Source organism: Wyeomyia smithii, chromosome 2 (genome assembly GCF_029784165.1).
Source record: "Wyeomyia smithii strain HCP4-BCI-WySm-NY-G18 chromosome 2, ASM2978416v1, whole genome shotgun sequence".
Taxonomy (NCBI): Eukaryota; Metazoa; Arthropoda; class Insecta; order Diptera; family Culicidae; genus Wyeomyia; species Wyeomyia smithii.
This window is the reverse complement of record NC_073695.1, coordinates 179,455,369-179,475,426: the sequence shown is the minus strand read 5'-3', so window position 1 is coordinate 179,475,426 and position 20,058 is coordinate 179,455,369. Positions and strand designations below refer to the sequence as shown.

Below are 20,058 nucleotides of genomic sequence, written 5' to 3'. Positions count from 1 at the left end.
TCGCAATCTTAGTCTTGGTCGTCACCATAGATCAAATCCCTGGTACACCTCATCTCTCAAACCAACAATAATCATGAATTGACATGAATTTTCGACTGAAAAGCGGTGCAATCCTTACAATCAATAAGTTAGTAATTACGAGGGTGATCCGATCAGTACCCTAAAGAAAAAAGCAAAATTTTGGAAAAGTAGTTTCGATCAATTGGAAAAGTAGGTAACCGATGTGTTGTCATGGTGCAAAATCACTTTTGTTTTCTTCAAATGGGGTCGTTTTTCTCTGTAATTCGGCATCGAATCGGCCAATCGATTTGGTATATATATAGTAGAGCCCTTTAATCATTTTGTACTTCTCCAGGTAGTCAACGTGGATCATACTGTGTGAATTCCAGAAAATGGTAGCCATCACTTTCCCAGCCGATGGGACAGTTTGCGCCTTCTTCGGAGTAAGTTTGCCTGGTAAAGTCCACTGTTTTGACAGTTCCTCGGTCTCTGGTGTGTACCTGTTGATCCATGTTTCGTCAACGGTGACAAAAAGACGCAGAAAATCATTCGGATTGCGTTAAACACTGTTTTGAGGTGGTCTCACGGTTGCGCTTGCTGTCCGGAGTGAGCAAATGCGGCACCCAAAGCGCCGACAGTTTTCTTATTACATGTAGGATATTAACCCACGCGGTCTTTTGAGATGCTTACTGTCGCAGCATCTCGCGCACCTTCAACCGTTGGTCTGCCAATACGAGATCGTGGATTTTTGTCACTTTATTCTCCGTGGTAGTCGTTTTCGGAGCACTTAGGTGTGGTTCATCCAAAACTGACGTACACAGCAAGAATAGTCACCGTACACGGCGTACAAGCGTTCTCTGATTTCGCTGCGCGATTTCCTTTCCAAATACTACAAGGTATACAGACCAAGGGATTGAATGAAATGGTGACGCAGGACAAATTTAAATATTGATTTTAACTCTTGTTTAACATATTTCACTACGCCTGTTATACACCGTGTATCTCACACAGGTATGAGGATTCCACTTGCTATAGTGTTAAGAACAAGAATGGAGTTGAATTTTCTACACGCAGTCTTTTGTATCGAGTTGAGCGTAGATTTTTGAAATGAAGGCGGAGCGACGCAGATTCGAAACAGAGAAACGAAACAAAACATCTTCAATACTACTGAATTAGCATCATGTCATGAGCATCGACAGAAAATTTGTGCTCTTCTGACACGAAAATAACCCTGGTTCTAGATCAACTAATCTGCGTTATTGATATTGGACCGATAACGGGGTTCGATTGGGTCAAAGGAACAATTGGACCGGAAAATCACCCAATTTAGCAGTGGTTTTATTTAAAATGAGGGTTATAATGAGGCTTACTGCGATAAATTATTCATAGGCAACACTACCATTCATAACTCTTATCTTCAAGCATTCATAGTTCTGAAAAGAACTGATTCCATATTTTTCAACTAGAAATGTGTGCTAAAGAACAATGATGATCGCACCACCGGTAGCAACGTATATTTTGCTTGGCCGCACATAATACTACTGAATTATTGTCATGAGCATCGACAGAAAATTTGTGCTCTTCTGACACGAAAATTACCCTGGTTCTAGATCAACTAATCTGCGTTATTGATATTGGACCGATAACGGGGTTCGATTGGGTCAAAGAAACAATTGGACCGGAAAATCACCCAATTTAGCAGTGGTTTTATTTAAAATGAGGGTTATATCTTACTGCGATAAATTATTCATAGGCAACACTACCATTCATAACTCTTATCTTCAAGCGTTCATAGTTCTGAAAAGAACTGATTCCATATTTTTCAACTAGAAATGTGTGCTAAAGAACAATGATGATCGCACCACCGGTAGCAACGAATATTTTGCTTGGCCGCACATAATAAATTTGCTATGCGCGCTGCCCTCCGGTAACTGTGTCAGCAAAATATCCTGCAGCATACGATGGTACCTGTTGCTGTCGTATGCAAAATAAAACTAAGGAGTTCCGCAGTGCCTAAAAGTTGAAAAAAGTCGCTACCGTGTGACGAACACGAATGAAGTAGAATTTTCGACACGCAGTCTTTTGTATCGAGTTAAACAGTTAAAGAAAAACGAAACAAAACACTTTGTTGAGTCAGAAAATGTAGGTCCATGTTATTGTTATCCGTACTCGGGAAGCAAGGCAATAGCGAGGGAAATGTATGGGAAAGCTTGACTTTGGAAATTTTCAACTATTTTCACAATTAAGCAGTAAAGCAACAATGTTAAACATTATATCAAACAATTGTCACACATTTTATCTATCCACCGACACATAAATGACTAAGATGCATTAAGTCGTTCGCTTGCTATAATCGTTTGAAATGTGACGCAACAGTTGGCAGTTTAATTTCCAATTTTACAGAATGTAACCTAGTATAGAAAACAAAGACGTAGTCCTACGTTAAAACAAGAATCGAAACGTCGAAATTCTTCACTTTTATGAAAATCGTGAACGCACACCCTTCCGCATGCGATCAAACAAATGAGTCCGATTCGGCTGTAATTTTGACAGTAGGTACAGTCCCTCCACAATTACGGGTCAGTCGACGTGTTGCCTGAATGTTCAAAAATGAATATAAAATCGAAAAAATTACCAACTTCGATTTTTTTACTCTTAATTTCTGTATTTCGGTCTGTAATTTCTGTTCATAGACCGGTTACTCTTTTGGTATCCTGATGTAGAATTAAAATTTAACATCTTATTTTCCATTATCCAACATCCGTATAGTAAATTTTCATAATGTCTGTCCCCATTAACAGGTCAACATGAAAAACGTGGGTCAACCTAGACAATGGAATACCTCTTGAATAACATATCTCTGGTGCTCTAAATGCGTTTACCGAATTGAACTAGTTAATGCATTACAAACTGGTCGGAAAATTTGATTTATCTCATCATTTGATTTATTCTTTTCAAACGCAAACCAATGCACCCCGTTCTCCCCTCAGACTGACATTTCTTTTTCGTCCCGGGGAGCAGCAGCGAGCGTGACGATTTTGGTGCTTCTGCGGGTTCCACGATTTTGGGGTGAAAAAGTTTAACGTTCGTTTACCATATGCCACCCGTCATCGGCATCCGACCGAGTCAACACAGAGGAAAGGAACAGCGCGGCAGTTTGGAATCGACGGAAGCCGTTATTGGCTAATGGCTACTGTAGCCATTTCCGGGTGCAACTTCGAAATTAGCAAAAATTGAAACTTTAGCCCGTGTATACCACATAACTGCCGCATTCGTATTATGGAGAGAGTTGGGCAGACAACCGAACGTATTGGAACAATGTGCCGTCGCTGTGGTCGCTCCGAGCAGAAGCGAAATAGGGTGAATCGAGAGTGGCCAGGAAGTGCTAACATTCCGGTTGGTTTTGCACTTTCCGTAACACGGAACATGGTTCTGTTTTATGGCAGCTGTGCCGGACTGATGTTTTTTTTCTATTTCGTTGGAAAAGAGATGAGCTAACTTTCCGCGCAACTGATTATAAGCATTTTGCAGTAAAGGCTGCACTTGGCAGTTTGATTTGCTAGTGCTGCGTTTTGAGTCTATGGTAAAAAAGGTTGAACAACTATTACTGAGAATGTGCTTGTGCAGTGAATGGAAATTGGATTATTTCATATTTATATATTAGAGATTATTTGTTAGCCAAACATAGTGAATCGTATCATGAATTTCTCATCAGAAATCCCTTATTATAATCATTGGGTTCATTTTAATAATGTAATCTAAATTTAAACATAAGTTCGTAGGCGTAATTTAGACTGATTGATAAAATAAATTACGTTCGATGTACTTGTTAGACTGATAAAAATCTTTTCTGAAATTTCGCAATCAATCTGCTTTCGAGCGCATCGAATTATCTACATCAAAATTTTATTTTTAGCATCTTGATTAAACTTGGAAAATAATTTGTTTCACTAAAATACCGATGGTCGTTTTTTTTTCTTCCTCTTATAATCAAGCAGCGATTGCTTTCGCACCTGTCAAACAGAATAACATAAGTTAATATATAAAGTTATTAACACTGGTGTGTCGTAGCTCCCTAGCTAGCAGAAATAATCATTTCATGTAATCAAAACTTTTTCTCCCCGCTGCCGATGTTTATACTTCTTTCACACTTTGTTCACATCTGTGGATGACCATCCTGGTCCTAACTGACAGCTCCATGTGGTCACGAACTTGCAGGAAATTTCCACGGGGATAGCTGTTAAGAGGAGACGACGATGCTGATGATGATGGTGATGATGATGATGCTGATGAGAGACTGGAAGCAAAAACTTCTTTAATCTAACGGCAATGAGGCTCGCAATGTGTTTATCGATACAGCTGGTTCAATTTACACCTTTGCAAAATGGTGGGGTGATTTATTATATCTCCCTCGCTACATCGTCACATGGCTGGAACAATTGCGTTCGATCTTTCACACCCACACCTTGTTTCTTGGGAAGGTCTTTAAAATTGTAAAAACCGTGATTTAAAACGTCTCTCCATTGCTGCGTACTCACGAACAAGTTTTTTCCAACAATTAATCACGGTGAATAATTTCTGCGATTATACTATCTAGAAAAAATATTCCGATCAAAGTGACACCCTATCCAATCGAATGAAGCGATTATTGAAAGCACAGGCAACCTCCGCAGCAGTGGTAGAATTAATGATGACCGTTAGGAAAGTTGATTGCAATCCAGGTGAGCTCGAGTGTTCTTCGCCTTCCTTCGGTTTCTCTCGATAACGATGCTAAACAAAATGATGAGAAAGAAACTCGGCAAGCAATGATTGAAATTCGAGGAAAACCTACTATCCTTCCGCTGCGTCATGCCACTATACAGCAGAATTAGACGCAGAGAGCTAGATACTGGAAAGTTTTAATGATAACGTTCCGATAGGCAATTCCAATCATGAAAGTCTTATTGAATTTTTCTCGTTTTGTGCTTGGACACAGTTAGTGCCGATAGAAAACCATTTCTTCGGCTGGGAAACACGTTTGAAAATCTAGATATTGGAAACCGGCCTTTTGCCTGCTGTCAATCGATAGTAATCTGTTTTAAAACCTTTTTTTTTCTTTGCTATTCCACTTCTTTGTGTGTCAATGGTAGACGTCCAGCGAGAGAATTATCGCACCCTGAATATGGAAGCGGATCACATAGTTTTTGGACAAGCCAGAATTCAATTAAAGTATTCCTGTTACTGATAATGAATATTTAATCAGAATAACGGTGAGATAAGCATTTTGATGAAATTAAATTGGTAAACATAAACAGCGCGTTTAATTCTTAAAGGGCTATTGCAAGTGAAAGTCGTTCATAACAAAAGAGAGATTGAATCCTGACGTTTATTAATTGAGAAATGAAAATTTTCTTAATAAAGGTGAACAATTATTACTTGAAACTCTTTCAAAAACTGTCGAGGATCCTTGAGTAAACTACAAAGCCCGCCTTGCAACGATGAACGATAGCAAAGCGTACTTTAGCAGAGCTGATTTCTGTCGGACTTCTTCTAAAACCAGCAAATTGCCTACAGGTGTGATGTACCTTAAAGTTTAACTCTGGGTCTGGGTCAGATTTTTCCTGTTTAACTTTCAGGATGTAAACGCCATCGCTTTGTGATAACAAAATCGTTTTACTTTCGTTTGTAGAGAGAAAAAATGTAGGTTCATCTCATACAATATGAAAACACAATTAAAAACAAGGAAAACGCATATTTTCTAACTAAACCAATCTACTAATCCATTGAATGGATTCTTCTTAGTTCACTTTAGATTTCTCATAAAGTAGAATCCTCGAAAACTCACTTAAAAGCTCTAAATTTGATATTACAGTCGGACATCTGCACTCGAAAACTCATTTATTTCAATCACCTACCTCAGAAAACAAAATCAGTACATTGCTCTATAAGGCTACAACGGGACTCGTTCAGCAGCCGAACAAAGTTTTTTTCATCACTAGCGGACCACTTTTTATCAAAATCACTCACTACATTAAGAATACTTTAATCTTTGAAGTGTTCACCTCAAATTTCCAAAAACAAGCTTGAATTAGCTGAATTATATGAGATGAATTTTTAGAAATCCTAAATTTTAACTGTATGTATTTTCATCTGTTTTCACTGCGTTGAAGAAAATCAAAAGTTGCCCAATCAGTTTGTGTTATTACGAAAAAATCATACTGAAAATGTTGAATTATTCTGACATTGACATTGACATAAATCGACAGCACTGCAGTGGTTACCTAGGTTAACAATTTTGCACGTAAAAAAACTACAGCGGATATGTCGGCAGCGAGGATAAAAAATTGCTTTTAGTTATTAAGATACTTTAGAGAGTAAGACACCAGATATAATTGGCGCCGTTCAACATTAATTTGTATTTGTGCCGTCTTAAAAAAATGTTAGATGAAGAAAAAAATTACAGCGGATACCCAGGTAACCTACTACGACGGTCTGCGGCTACGTTCATTCATGAAAGTGCGATTCATTCATGATTAACAGTGTAATGAATATGGGGCGTAGTAAGATAAATAATTGAGCAGCTATTTAAGTTTTGAGATGGATTCGGAAACGTTGTAAAAAATGGTTTGTTTTACAAATTTCAGGAAAAATCTAGCTAAGTTCACTAAATATACAGTGTTGGGCGATTCCATAAGAGCACGTAAGCATATTTTGATCATTTGTTCGATAATTTCGTGATTTTTTTTTGTTTAATCCGTGCTTTTTTCATGAATATTGGCTTAATGAGACGAATAATGGAACAAATACATACCCTATTATGAAAGCAAAGCCGTCTTGGCACATTCGGCAATTTTGTTTATCGGCTGCTGGATTGGTTCCACTGAATCACAAACCTTCTGCAATTAGCCTGGCGTCCCACCGGGAAGTAATTTAGGTCCATTGCTTTTACTAATCTTTTTTAATGATGTTTGTTTCGTAATTTTACCTGGATATAAACTAATATCAACAGGTTTGCAAAATAGTGCCATATGAATAACTTGACCATAAGTGTTATCAAATGCTCATTCGACGTATTACTCCTATCATGTAGCTATGCAAGCAAAGGTACTCCTCTCGGAAGAGTTAAATATCCGGGAGTGGAACTGGATTCTAAGTCAACTTTTTAGAACCATTACTTCGAAAGCTAACCTAAATTTAGGATTTAGGGACTTTTGTGACCCGTACTGCTTGCGAGCTCCCTACTTCTCGTTAGTGTGCTCAATTCTTGACACTGTGTCTCTGTCGTATGAAGTCCGAGTTTTCCTATATGGATATCCAGAATTGAAGTTGTACAACGAATATTCATTAAATTTTATCTACGACAACTTTCTTGGTGACACTTACCAGAAAGACTGAACAAAAAAAAATGAACGCTTCAAGAGCTGTGTTTTTTGCTGAACTGTTAGTGTGTGAAATCGTCGCTGCTGAACTCCTATCGATATTAAACTTAAACGTCGTGTCCAGGCCTCTTAGATCTCGGGACTCTCTTCGACCCTTGTTTCTTAGATTAGTTTTGCTAATTGTTTGTAATATTCATGACTGATTTTATAATGTTTATTTATGTAGTTTATGATACTCTTGACTAATTTCCAATAATTTGTTTGGTTCATATTATTGTAACTTCATATGTATTGAAAACTTTGTGATACCGTTCTTAAAAAGGGTTTTAATGTCGATTTGAGAATGGTTATTTTGATGTCAATACAAGTCAGCTTTTACCTCATTGAAACCATGTCAATTGGAGTTGAATAAATAAATTATAATAATAATCAAGAGAAAATTGAGAAATAAAATTGATCCCGTCTTTCCACAACCAAATTGTTTTTACTGTTCCTTTCACACTACACTGGGTCTAAGCTTGCAAAAAAAATGCTTGCCGAACATTGACAAATGGTACAAAAACAATTTTATCTGTGTTACTAGTGCCCAACTAATATTTTTAATATTTTTTTCAGATACAATTTTTGAAAAATTGCGTTTTTGTACACATTTACACGAAAAGCTCTCCTACGGGATGGAAGGGCAGAGTTGCTCAATATGATTTTTTGTACCCAAATTACATTTATACATTATATACAGAGAACGGAATAGGATAAAACTACCTTGGATGGACCACACCCTTTAGTATGTTTATCTCATTTCAGTTATTCGTAAAAAAAAATCTGGAGTACTGTTCGGAGAAGCGTACACCAGGTCCATAATAGGTTGAGGGATCGTGAGCCCAAAATAGGTTGGGCCTCTGTTTTTTTTATTCTCGCTTATTTTCCGTCGGTCTATTTCCGCCACTGTTGTTGTGCCAATCACCGACGCTCGGGGAGGCCGACTCCACCAAAGACCCTAAATTACGACCCGTTGATTAATGGACGGCGCCGACGGCTTTACGTCCTCATGCAATGGAAGGCGTGATCCCACAGATTTTTCGTCTCAAAAAATCTCCTGGTGTCGGCTAGTATTGAATTTAGACCAGTTGGGTTGATGTGAGTGGATTACGCCACCCTACAACCATCGACACCTATGTCGGCGTTGGGATTCGAACCCAGACGTCGAGCGTCTAAGCAGTCTACCGAAGATGGCACGCAACACCTTCCGCTCGAAAACCGCGAAGGCGCTCCACAAGTAAAGTGTCTCATGCTCGCATATGTCTCATGCAAACATTTGTCTCATGCCCGTAGAGGACTACCGGTCTGATCAGCGTCTTGTGGATAATTAACTTGGTGCCGTGACGAATTCCATTCGATCGGAGCGTCCTCCGGAGACCAAAGTATGCAAGATTTCCCACCATGATTCGCCGATGAATTTCTCTGCTGTTATCGTTGTCGGCAGTTACCAGTGAGCACAAGTACACGAACCTATCGACCACTTCGATTTCATCATCATCACCAACTTGAATTGGCGGTGGAAGTCTGTTAACACTGTCTTCTCGTGAACCCCTTTCTTTCAAGCATTTCGTTTTCGATGCATTGATGATCAGTCCAATCGGTTGGCCTTTAGTCCGATGTACGTGTCCGCCATCTTCACAAAGATCCGAGCCACAATGTCGATATCGTCGGCAAAGCCAAACAGTTGAACCGAATTCTGAAATACCGTGCCACTCGTGTTAATTCTCGCCCTTCTAATGACAGCTTCCAGGGCATTGTTGAACAGTAGACACGAGAAACCATCACCTTGCCTTAAACCTCTTTAGGTTTCGAAGGAGCTCGAGAGTGCCCCTGATACTCGAACTACACACATCATTCGATCCATCGTTGCTTTGACCAACCGCGTTAGTGTGTCCGGAAATCCGCAGTCGTGCATAATCTACCACAGCTGGCCTCGATCCATTGTGTCGTATGCCGATTTAAATCGATGAATAAATGGTGTGTGAGCACGTTGTATTAGCGACATTGCTGTATAACCTGCCGAATCGCGAATATTTGATCCGTGGTGGCGCGGGCACTCATGAATCCCGCCTGGTCGTGCCCCACGAACTGCTTTGCAAATGGTGATAATCGACGGCAGAGTATTTGGGAGAGTACTTTGTAGGCGGCGTTCAGCAGGATGATTGCCATGTAATTGCGGCACTCCAGCTTGACGCCTTTTTTTTTAGATGGGACACATAATATCTTCCATCCACTCCTCCGGTGCACGTTCTTTCTCCCAAATATTGACAATGACCCAGTGGCCCTAGCCAGTGTTTCTCCACCGTATTTCAACAGCTCGCTGGGAAGTTCGTCCACTCCAGCAGCTTAATTGTTTTTCAGTCGGTCAATCTCTTCCTCCACCTTTAGGAGATCGGGGGCTATTGTTCTGTTGTCTTCTGCTAGTGCACCAAGATCAACTGCCATACCGTCCTCGCGCTCTACTGCATCCATTCTTCAGTTCGCCGCCAAATATTGAATGCAGGATTCTACGCTAAAAAACTCCAAATATTCGCCGGACGGCCTCCTTCATCTTTCAACACTCAAGGTCGTTGAGTACCGGTGGGAGAATTTGTTTCCTTTAGAGCCCAAATTTCGTGAGGACGTGCATGTTGCGGTATCTCAGCTGGCTGCGTAAACCGTAAAAGTTCTGTTTGCGGCTGCTATCCGTCACTTTACTTCGCGGCTAACAACATTACACGTCACATGAGTTACCATGTACTTTGTTATTGGTAGAGTTGATGATACGTTTAAAACTTACTGCGTAAAGAGATCCTTAACATCAACTTATCAATATCCTCCGCAAAGCTAAGAAGCATATTAGACTTCGAGATAATAGAATCGCTTCATGTCTCTTACGGACCGTCGTCGAGTTCGGACGCGCGTGCTGCACTATAGTATATATACATTTTTTTTACCACTTAACTTCCTTTTTGTACCTTAACATTTTTTTCCTCTTTCAACCGACGACGTGTGGAACGCGCGCAAGCATTCAAAAGTAGTTTATTTGTTTTTCTGGATACGGTCATTTGTTAACGTCGCGAGGGCAATGAAGTGCGGTATCGTAAACTGTGCGCAAGGTGATAATCGCTACCTCTGGCGTTGTCACGGAATCTGTAACCGAACATTCCATGCTGCGTGCATAGGTGCACAAAGAAATCACCAGGAAATTCTGCGCACCTTTATGCTGCTGCTATGTCAGGACTGCCAGGAAAAGTTCGTGACCGACCTAAATCTTGAGGCTCTGACATCTCATCTCAGAAACATCTCAGAAAATATCGGAAAGACGCTGGAAGTAAACCATAAGTTGCTTTCAAATTATAAAAATCTCAGCGCGACTCTTGATAACTTGCTGGAGCATATTGAAAAAAACCTGAATGAAATTAAACTTACCATCACCAACGCCGCGAGCAGCAACAAAGCCAGTGCCGCAGAAATAAAAAACAAAATGTCAACACTTCTTGATACACATTCGGACACCTCAGCAGCTGTTGAAGCGATGGCTAAGTCAGCAGCGACAGCAGCAGCAGCAGCTACAAACTAAACGACAGGGTCAATGAACAAACTACTCGCTACAATTGAAACCGGTTCAGCGCAGTCTAATGCTGAATCTGGTCTTCGTGAGATTCTCGACAAGGTAAAATTTGTCTCTGGAGCTATTACCAGTCTCCAAATTAATCAAACTAGCGCATCACAACAACACAAGTCACTGCATGAAGAATTAAATCAAACTTTGGTAGCTAACAATAAAGCTACGAAGGCCATAATGGACCATTCTTCGCCAGGATGGCGATTTTTGAGCAATAAATGGCGCTGGATGCCAGGCTGGTCGGAATATGATGCTAGACAACGGACTCGTAGCCTCCAAGAGAAGGCTGCCGAAAAATCTAGACGAAACAGGAAACGCAGGAAGCGACAATATATTGAATCGAAAAACTTCAACAGCAATCGAAACCATACCACCAACAGCAACAGTAACAAGACAACGAATAGTAACTATATCAACAACAACCACAATTTCACACACACTTACCAAAACGACCAGATCCGTGTCATTAGATCGGATAAACAATTACTGGCAACCGCCAAAGTTAAATTTGCCGGACCACCATCAACTATTGACCACCCAATAGCAGGCCTCGCAGTTCCAAATTTCATCAACTTCCGAAAGGGTGAAACCATAAACCCTTACCGTTCAGACAACCAGAACCAACATAATATTGAATCACCACCAACTGAGAACACTACTTCGTCAGCAACATTAGAATCGCACCCAATACCGTGGGCGCTCGACCCCATGCGTCCTCCTGTCGTCAACCTAACACAACAATCAGCTGTTGGAGACGGGCGTTTTCTGAAGGCGCGTTTACGAGATCCAAAAATTATGCATCTCGCATGTATCTACCTTGCGTACATGCATGACAAAACCCAATGGTTTGCTACGACGGTATGACGAAAACCAGCATACAAATTACTTTGGCATCAGAGGGACTACCAGTAGCTGCGGAGGAGCTCAGGAAATTTTTCTACGAGGTACATGAAGATTTCGGCGTACCGAAACAAGCGACTTCCGAAGACCTTAATTCTTATAGTAGACACTTGAACAACCAGAGGATTCAATCCCTGCAACGCGCAAGGGAAAGTGCCGACAAATTTTATAGACCGATTTTTCGGAAATAATGACTCCTTTCGATGAGAAAGAGGTAAACAATTCTGAGTCAATCGACCTACTTCCCAAAATTGCTTCACTGAAACAGAATGCGAATGAAATTTTGATTTATTGTCAAAATTTCAATCGCACGAGAAGCCCTGCAAAAATGAAGGAAATTTATAAAAATTTACTTAGCGCATCCTTTTCTATTATTCTGGCTACTGAAACCAGCTGGGATGAAAGAATAAAACGTGAAGAAATTTTTGGTAGCGCCTATAATGTATTCAGAGATGATAGGAATTTTGTTGAGTCCCAAAAGAAGTCAGGCGGCGGAGTATTGATAGCTGTTTCGTCTAACTATAGTTCCGAAACTATCAAAACAACAAAAGTTAAGGAATTTGAGCATGTGTGGGTTAAATCACACATAGCAGGTGAAATACACGTGTTTGCCTCAGTGTATTTTCCTCCTGACCAGGCTCACAAAACCACTTATAAAACCTTCTTCCACATTACTGAACAAATTTTGTCACAACTTCCTCCCGAAGCTAAAATCCATATTTATGGAGACTTTAATCAACGCCTTCTTGAAGGACTCAGAAAATGAATGTATTCTTCTTCCAGTCGTTGGGGACAATGAAACACTGCAACTTATTTTTGACAAAACCGCAAATTTCGGACTGAACCAAATCAACCACATCAAAAATCAACAGAACTGTTACTTAGACTTTTTATTTACGAACATTTATGATGATTTCTGTGTGACTGAATCATTGAATCCTCTATGGAAAAATGAGACGTATCACTCGGCAATCGAATACTCTTTATTTATACATGCACACCAAAAACCCAACGACTATGAATACGAGGAAGTCTTTGAATATGGAAAGGTAAATTATGAAAATATTCGCAATAGATTAAACAATGTTAACTGGCAATATTCTTGAGAATAGAGGAAATGTTGACGTGGCGGTGGAAACTTTTTATGAAATTTTATTTGATATAATTAAACAGGGAATACCCTGAAGAAAAGGAGACGTACTGAAAAAAACAAAAAATCCTGTCTGGTATAATAGTCATATTAAAAATTTGAAAAACCGTGAACAAAAAGCACATAAAATCTATAAAAGACACAACAGTAGTGAAAATTTAGCAATTCACGAACGTCACGAACGGTTCTGAAATTACGAATCAGCTTTATCAGTTCTGTTGTTCAAGCAAAATCTGACATGACTCGTTGTGTGTAACTTAATCGTATGCTGCCTTGAAGTCTTTAAACAGATGATGAGTCTGCAAGGTTACCTTGTCCAGTATTTGACGCAAGGTGAATATTTGGTCTTTATAATTTGTCCTCGAACCAATCTTTCAAGATGAGCCGGTAGACAGCACGCAACGGTTGCTCAAAACTTGGTGAGAGGCTGTCCTTCCTGGCTGCCTTGTGTTTTTTTGCTTTTTACAAGCTTTCCTGACCACATTCAAGCGTGGCTGATTCACAGCTTGTCCATCCTCTTCAATATCTCACCTGTTTTTGTCGACGGCTCTATCCCTTTCGCCGTTCAACAACACCTCTAACTATTGTTTCCAACGCATGGCCACTAATATTCTATTGGTTATCAGTTTCTCTTTCCTGTTGTTGCACATGCGAGGATTGGCACAGTCTGGATCTTGATTCCGCATGCCTTCACAAGAGATCGTTCGTATGCTTGCGTTGATTGGATCTATTTCGGGCTTCTTTTGCCTCTCGATTCCTCTCCCTCATTTGGCGTGTCACGCGATCTACCACCATAATCGTGCGAGCATCAAACCACGTGTTGCATGTTGTTCCAGCCGTTGTACCTAACACTTCTCGAGTTGTACCGTATCGTGGATGTACCTCCACTGTTCGTTCAGGTTTCTAACCGGTTTATCAATTTGCTGGTCAACTTTTCGGGTGTACCCAGTAGCAATTCCGTTAGCTGGCAACCTTTGAAAGTCCAATCGTATCCTTCTCGAAGCACTCGACTTGCATCCCTTGGTCAGCCGGGTGTGGATCGTCCCTACTACTAGATTGTGATCTGAGTCGACATTTGGGTCACGAAAGACTGCAAATCGATAACGTTAGCGATATGCCGCCCGTTAATCAGAATATGGTCGATCTGAGAGTAGGCTAACATTTCGTGCAACGTATGTGCTACAGCTTTGCCATACCTATGCGGCGATGCTTACCAACCTTTTGCCATCCTCATTGCTGGGAGCATAGCCTGCCAATAATGGAATGGAAGAACTGTTTTCATCCCGCCTTTGCATCGTGTTTTGGGCACTCTCCGTATGTTTTATCGAGAAGCTCTTAAAATTCCTTCTTCAAGTCATCGGGTTTGTCGTTTGTTGGTGCGTATACATTGATCAAATTGTAATTGAATAATCTGCTTTGGATCCTCAAAACGCGTTAGCGGTAGCTGATGGGCCTCCTTCTAATGACACTCTGCTGATGGGCCTCCTTCTAATGACACTCTGCTGATGGGCCTCCTTCTAATGACACACACTCTGTGGTTTGACGAAACCGAAGTCTCTTCCATCTTTGTCGCTGGTACTGTTAGTAGATGTGATATTTTAAAGTTGTTCGATAGGATCGATATTCACGCACTTCCTAGATGGATCCATATTTACACTTCGCAGTTTCCTCGCTAAGATGCGCACGCGTGACAGTTTGAGTATAGTTCTGACGTACCGAGTGCCAAGTTTTCCCTTCCCTATCATTATCCCCTTTCGTTCGCCTGGGGGAATACTGATTGTTCCGCTTCGTATTAAGTTTTGGATTATTCGCAGTAGTCGTAGTCGTAGGGTACTTATGGCATACTGCCTTACTAGAACCGCAAAGCCTAGCCTCGTGACGGGGCCGCCGTCTTAGATGCAACTAGCGAGACAACGCATTTCACATTTAGACTAACAGACATAACACTTTGAACAAATTATCAATCAATCCATCGTTCGGATGATAACAGTAGTTTACGTAAGTAACACTAGCACCACCTACTGCCATGTTCGCGCTGCATCCTGTATTCCAACAACAGCGCTAGTGTACGTGCATGTGTCAAATTGGAAACTAAGAAAAATGTACGAGATAACATTACAGCGCCTCAGACGGCGTTGTCGCGCGCCGAATGTTATTTAAACGAAAATTTGAAATGATCGTTTTTTGTTGTGATGGAGCTTGGTTTCAATGTTACGTCTGTTAGTAGATTTTCATCGGGTTGCGGTAGAATGATTGTTCAGGAACGTTTGTATTTCTGCCCTAATGTGAAAATGCTTTATCTGGCCAAAACGCATACCTCACATTGGCATGGTGTTGTTGACGAAATGGGAATAAAAATTACAGTCAGGTTTTTTTTTACGCGGGGGATACTAACCTCGTGAAAAACGCGTTAATTCGAAAAGTCCGCCCAAAGTAAACTACCAAGAAAGACTTTAGAAAAAACCCAAGACGTTCTACGACCATTATTCAAAACTGTCCTCTTTGACGGTCATTCTGGATAATTCAGAGGGCGGTGGTTTTTTTGACTAAGTCCTTTATTCAATAAACACTTTCTTCATTCCCAACCCGCGCAAATTCGAAAATCCGCGAAAAAATTCTTGAATTACGCGGTAACGCGTAAAAAAATATTAAAAATTCAAGTAAAAAACACGTTAAACCTCTAGTGCCCAGTGCCGCCTTTCTACGGTCTTCAGTTACACCTCTAAAAAGCTTCAATCAATACCTAAAAAATGTTTTAAAGATTCATAGTGATGTTTTCGAAGTTCGTCTGAAAATTAACTTGGGCACTAGAGGGTTTATTTAAAAGTCCTCATAAAAAACCACGTTAATTCGAAAATCCGCGTAAAAAACCTGACTGTAAAATAAATCGAAACCGGAAGATTTTCGTTTTTAGAACTCGCTGCCAAGATTCTTTTTGCTGTTTACTTGTGCAATGCGCTAGCGCGATGCTTCTTTTATCGAGGCCAGTTTTAACAGCACTGAACATGCATAAACGAAACAACAGATATTGTCATTTAGAGGAAAATGGAGTGAGAAAACTAAATAAAATTACGAAATTTTAGCTGCCACTCGTTATGTATCAAATGAGTGGCACAACAACTTCTTGTTCTGATGAAATAGAAAGAATATCGTATTCCTACATCGACCATGCGGTCGTATCTCGGACACCACCCTCCACGTATTCTCTCTTCTCCTTTTGAATTTATGCCGCGCGGACCAACCCGCTACTCTCCTAGAATTCATGTTTCCGCTGCTTCTAAGGCAAAGTTTTGACATTACAGTGCGGAACCGAGAGGAAATCCCAACCGGCATCTGTCTACTTTTGATGGCATCCCCAGGCCAGCAAACTATTACATCAACCAAGGGGCACCCGGCTTAGCGGTGCTGATAAGCGGTGCTTTATTTGATATATTGGGCAAGATTCGGCGATAATTCTTAGTCCCGGCAGTCGGCTGCGATGATAAATGGTACCAATTGGAAGTAATAAAACATAAATTTTCTTATGTTGTCTTGATAAATTGTAATAGAAAAGCTTCGTAAATTTCAGATGTCACAATCAGTTTGATATATTGAATTTAAATCCGATAATTGTTGCAATATAGCTAGAGTATATTTCTGCTGCTTGGATTTTTTGATTAGCTTTTCGTGAAATCGCCTTGTTTAGGTATTGCATAAAAAGTCAATCGTCCTACCATACCAATCAAAGGTGTTTTGCTCAGATGTTCACAATATAAGCAACTAAAAGTTTGGTCCAGTGAATCACTTATTAATGCAGATGCAAGCTTTGCTGTACCACTCCAATTGTGTCCAGACATATCAATTGGACTCGAATAGTTTCTCAATTGCCAAAGAGCTCTACAGTCATGTTGAAGCAATTTACAATTTTGTTAGCACAATCTTGTTGAAATTACTGCCAATCTCAATGCAGCATGTGTGGAAGCAACCACACAAGAACCTCTTCCCTAACCCATCCGGTTAAAGGAAAAACGATAATCGATGTCCATGTCTGCTTGTCATTTTACCAATAATATCTATGTGCTTTCTACTTCTGTATACTAAATTCATTTAGCTCGGTCATGTCGTGTATGGCATTCTATTTGTCCTGATAACAAAAGGGCCGTCCCTTAGGTTCCGTTCAAACGGAATCTTTTCCTGTCTCTCTGTCTTCCTCGGACTCTGACCAAGACGGAAAGCGTTATCTTGTTATACATAATTTCTGAAAACCGACTAGTAATACGATTAGACCTTTTTCCGATCGACAGCCATTATTGCGCATCACCCTGGGACCAGGTTGGTACAGCACACTCCACCACTAATACTTGGGAATCTGTGCAACTATGGTGCCTGCTTTTTCCATGTTCTTTCTATTTTATGGTTTCCACTTGCTGCGGTTACCAAATCCGAATGTTTAATCGATCCTCAACTAAATGAAACTACCAGTAAACGCTTTTCGGAAGAAACCATTGTCACATTTTCGTGTGCTCTTGTTTCCTTCGTACAAAAACCTACTAGCCCTTAAATGGTTTGGTATACCACGAAAAGAATGTAATGTCCCGGAGTTATTAACATTCTGGGTAATTCTCGAGTAGATAACATTTCCAACTTGGGAAATTCTATTTCCCACGGGAAAACTCTTTCCACTGCAACAGAATCGATTAGGCAGATCCAATATTCGACACCAGATCAAATTTTATAACAAACGAAAGTTCGCTAAACGAGACAAATCTAATTTAAATATTGTGCTCATTGCGTGTGTTCAGTTGGCTGCCACGTACGTATCTACACGTGTCTATATGCGAGAAGAGACATGTTCGGAATGGTACAATATTTCCTTGTGCATTGGAATGTCCCCTTCTGCCTTGGAGCAAACATATTTCAGAAGGAGCCATCTTCTTAGCTTTTAAATAACTGGAATACCGACTTCTTACTGCCACCAACCGATACAATGTGGAGCCATGAATGCCTGGTGTCTGCCGAAAAAAGGCGAATGAGTGGATGCCCTCTGTATTGCTTAGTGCAAAATACACATTCCAAGCGGGCAAATATTTTCCGAAAACCAGATATCAAATATCAAATTTTCTCTTCAACTTTTCTTGGTAGCTGAGAAGAGAAGCAAGATCCGTCTTGCAAACGGACCTCAGCTTTCGTTTCAGCCATCAGCAACGAAAGCATTGCAAGATCCAATATCAAAGTAGATTTGGCTTTCACACGGCAGTCTGACGAGTGACGGCGGAGAAAAAAAGCTGAGGAATATTTTCCAGCTGGAAATGAATACACTCAAACGATTATTATTTTTCTTGCTCCACGCTGCTGAATAGTAAAAAAGCGGATCTCACAATTAAGCAATTGCTATGAAAACATATTTTCGTGAACCATAACAGACTGCTATCGTTTGCCTTCGCTTTAGAAACGCGATGGAATATTACATATACACAGATAGGCACAGCACAGTACGCCCTGATTGAAGGAATGGAATTCATTCTTCCAATCAGTGAGATGCTCTTTCTTTGTAATGCCATTTTTTGCCCACCATAATCTGATTGAACGTAAAAGTGAAAGTCAAATAGAAACAAATTAAATTTTGCAGAATTAAATGGTAAATATTTTTTTATTAGGCCGAGAAAGCATCTTGAAATTGTTTTCAGTACCAACAACGAGGAGAAACTTTACACATTGAATTATTATTATTTTCGAAGGCTGGCGCTGCACGGCAAGTAATGAATGGTAAGCATCATTCAATAAAAAAATATTTGTGTTTCATGATTTGTTGAGCAAAAAGAAGTTTGTCTGCTAGGTGTAGTTTTCACACAAAATTTAATTAACATAATGATGCTTTTGAACTGATTTGAAAGGTATTAAAAATGTATAACAGTCTAAAAGCATATCAAGTAGAATCAAATTTCAGGCAGAGTATCGGGCATAAATAACGAATATTATTGCGTTCGTGAACTTCGTGAACAGAGCAAACTCATAATTGGCTAAGTTGAAAAAGGTGTTGAACGTGAATTTAAATCAATGGGTCTCATTTTAATCAGAATTTTATAAAGAATTAAGATTGAATGGGTATAAAAATCTACATTCAACTCGTAGATGTCTAAATCTGTCTTTATTACGTAGAGTAACCGTTTCCTAAGAAGCGGAATATGTTCTCTTTAATTCGGGACGTGTTGAAGAAGGTCATGTCGTGCTTGTCCCGTTTGCCCGTCATTTTCTGCCTCCGTCTTTGTCAAACTTAACCAACCTAATGAAGAAAGAAATCACTCTTTCTCCGAAGTCCTTCTCACCCATTAGTTGTCTGGCATGCATCCTCTCATCAAAGGTATACGATCATACTCACACTCATACCGAATTTCTTGTTGCGTATAGCCTACAGACTGTACACTACCAAGATCGTTCTCTTTCGCTCGCATCCGTACTCTCCCAGTTTATTCAAGCCAGACTTGTCTCATTCTCGTTATCACGAAGACATGTAACTCGCGCTTCGAACCGTTCTTTTCAGTGCTCGAATCTTGATTTCCAACAATATAGGGTTGTGCGGTATTCGTCAGAAATGTTGCCAACACTCGCACTCCTATTAGGATATGTGAAATAACTCACACAATAACTCTGTCCACTACAGGTCAATCCTTCTGTGTGGTTCGTCCAGCATACAATGAAGCGGGCCGGACTTTATGTCTTAACGAAAGGCACCCAACCGAACCGATAAACAGAATACAGTGGCCAAATCCCACGCCAGGAAGCTTTACCGCGAGTAGTTGCTGCAACCAAAATGCATAGTGATGGACAACGAGACGTACATTGAAGCGGCCTGGAGTTTTCCTCGATTAGATGTTCAGGAGACGTTCTGGAGGAAGAAGTTCGACAAATTTTCCTAGAAATACTCGATGTAGCACCCTCTCAGTGACATAGTGGTACGAGTCCAACGATGTTGTTTTCGTGCCGAAGAAAGTAAAAAGAGGCTTCTTTCAGTTTCGCAGTCTTTA

At 40.2% G+C, this 20,058-nt stretch overlaps 1 protein-coding gene across 7 annotated transcripts in view; it reads left to right on the top strand.

Moving 5' to 3' along the window:
- LOC129720935 (uncharacterized) overlaps window positions 1–20,058 on the top strand; it is a 233,423-nt gene that overhangs the window by 100,566 nt on the left and 112,799 nt on the right. The gene's annotated exons all lie outside the window — the stretch shown is intronic.